General features: G+C 42.6%; 1 pseudogene; it reads left to right on the forward strand.

The window, feature by feature from the left end:
• Positions 1-285: 285 nt before the first annotated feature.
• LOC147727579 (small nuclear ribonucleoprotein F pseudogene) lies at positions 286-540 on the forward strand (annotated as a pseudogene).
• Positions 541-2,958: the final 2,418 nt, after the last annotated feature.

Raw genomic sequence — 2,958 nt, forward strand, 5'->3', positions numbered from 1 at the left:
GCTCTTGAGTAGTTTTTAAAATTAAATTTCCTAACTAAAACGTCCCTGTAACCTTTTTTTTTTGCAGTGAATATATATATATATTTTTAGGTGAGACGTTCACCAAGACCTTTTGATTTTACCAAAACTATTTATGTAATATAATGACATTTTACGGCTTTAAACTAGTCCTTTGCATCCACTGGTCAGTAGTTATGCTATTCACATTCCAGCGGTGGTGCCTGATTTCTACGGCCCGAGGAGGGATTTTTTTGTGTTTTCCCGGTGAAGGAAAATTAACCCAGCATGAGTTTACCACTGAACCCTAAGCCTTTCCTCAATTGACTGACTTGTAAGCCAGTAATGGTCAAACTAAAACAAAGGGTATCTAGTATCTGTCGATGGATATATGAACATGCAGCTGGCAAACACTGAAGAATACATTAATGGGGCGTTATCTGGACATCTGAGTAACGTCCTGATAAGGTGTAACAATGTCCTCTATATCAGAGGAGTGGAAGAGGAGGAAGAAGATGGAGAAATGAGAGAATAAAGTCTGAAGATGGCTATTCACAATTTCCTTCAGTCTGCTGCAGGATTGGGCAAGGGGTCAGCCTGCTTAAGCCATTAGTTAACTTCCCTGTGAGTGATGACACTCTGCTGTTTCCCAAGACGCTCATTCACACATGGAGTAATAGTGCCAGGGACTGCTTTGTCAGTTTGTGATTTTTTAGGTTTAGAACGTTTTTTGTTTTGTTTTTCATATTGTAGAGAGCCCAGCAACCTCACCAACAGTGTTTTGTAAAGACCACGACAAAGCAAGTATTGACAAAGCCAAAAGGCTAGCAGCCAATCCTGGACCAATAAGCTTTGCCAGGGCTTGTTTCATATTGCACTTTGTCTTTGCTACTTCCCAGCACTCGTAGAACTGATCTTTGTTTTTGTAAACCCCTTAAGATTCCCTGAACATTGTCTGCGACACATTAACGACGCATGGACAGAATTTAAGGAAATGTTAGTCGATTGGCAATCACGTGCAACTCGGGTCCTTCAGTGAAAAACGCATTCGGAATAGGTTACTCTGATGTTTTTAGGGCCGAGCCTGCAAGAGTATGCGCTAGTGCATGCGTCTCACTTGCGAGACACTGTTGTATACAAAAAAGGGCTTGAAGCCTGCCCATTGCTTACCATTTATCTGCTTTATGTCGCTCTTCTTTAAAGCCTGCCTCATTGGCCAGTGCTGGCCCAACAACACTATCGATCATTGCCTGACGCAGTGAGACCCGGTCACCTAGGAACAGGCTTGGCACACCTGATAGATCTGCAACAGGAATGTCGAGTATTTTTGCTTTACTGTTGGGAAACGGGCTACTTCTTTAACACACATATTTGGTGTTGTGGATTGTGGCGACTGTAGAGAGCGACCCGGCCCCTCCACTACATTGTTGCACTTGTATCACTCCTCAGTACGCCACGTGACATGTAAATCTTGTGTTGGGCTAAACTCCCAGGGCCTTATTTATGAGGCTGTGCGTCACTTTTCCGCCGCTGGTGCGTCAATTTTTGTGACGCACCAGTGGCGTAACAAATGCGCCTTGTTGCGCTATATTTACAAAGTGACGCAACTAGGTAGATACGTCACTTTGTAAACCCCTGCACCACGTTATACCTGCGCCAGGTATAATGTATGCAAGGGGGGCGTATTGACGCAAGGAAGGGTCGTAGAAGTGACGCAGCGAAATCTATGAGATTTCACTGCATCACTTTTAGGAGGCCGTTCCGTCAAAATCTTGCGCCTGCCTCACAGGACGCATTGCTGGAGTTGCGTCACTTTTGTGACACACTCCAGCAATGCGTCACTTTTGCGCTTACAGATACGTCAGAAATACTGACGTATCTGTAACTCCTTGCGACATGATGCGTAATACATTAAATATGGCGCATCAGGAATGTCGCAAGGAGTGCGCACTGAGAAGTGACGCATCGCTGCTTTCACGCAGCGATGCATTATTTCTCATAAATGAGGCCCCCTTTATTTTTAAGTTTTCCAAAGGTTGTGTATGTTTGTTGCATGTTTAAAGCTAATCATTAAAGTGGGTGAGAGGCATGAAATATTCTATTATAAATATGTATTTATAAATAAAACGTAAGCATACAGCAGCATGATATTGAAGGACATTTAAGTTCGAAAGCAAGCTGGATGACGAAGACGAAATGCAATAAATAAACATGTAGTCAAATGGATGACTAAATAAATTGATAATTGCTAAAATAATATTCTCGCTTCGACCTTAGTCCTAACATTTCTTTGTTTAGTTTACTGTAGTGATGGCCTGTAAAACACAGAACATGTGCATGAGCCCGGTTCCAAAATTGCTGTAACCACTATGTGGTGTAGAACACTCTCTTTGCCAAGTTGTTGCTAGGTCTTCTGATGTTTTTGCCAGTTAGGGTAATTAAAGTACAGGTTTATTTCATGATGTGCACAGGATCACACAATGTACTCTAGCAAAGGAGCTAGGATTCAAAGCAAGAGCTGCTGATTGAGAAGTTTACAAGCTATACAATAGAGAGCACCTCCTCCTGGCTACAGATGGCCTACAATAAATGGCTTTTTTTTTAATACATGGCTTCTATTTTACAAGTCGTCTACCAGACAGTACAATCTGCCTGTTAGCGTGTTTGTCCATTCCCTGGAACATTTATGCTTTACAAGTGCCCTTCCACTGCTTGCTTTTCAAGCACTACATGTTTTTTGGGGGATAAGCATTAAATTACAGTGCCTGTGTATTCAAGTTGTCTTCCTCTACCTACTTCTCTCCCTCTGCACTCGATCTTGCTATTTTTCACTTGTGTGGTTGTCCTCGACCATTCAATGTAGCACTTGCCCTCATGTACTTTTCCACCCACTCTGCTTTTGCCACCTGTTTGTCACCTGTTGGTCACTTCACAGCCTAATTCACGTTGCTATCTCTCTCT

This window comes from Lissotriton vulgaris, chromosome 3_1, assembly GCF_964263255.1.
Source record: "Lissotriton vulgaris chromosome 3_1, aLisVul1.2, whole genome shotgun sequence".
In the NCBI taxonomy this organism is placed as follows: domain Eukaryota; kingdom Metazoa; phylum Chordata; class Amphibia; order Caudata; family Salamandridae; genus Lissotriton; species Lissotriton vulgaris.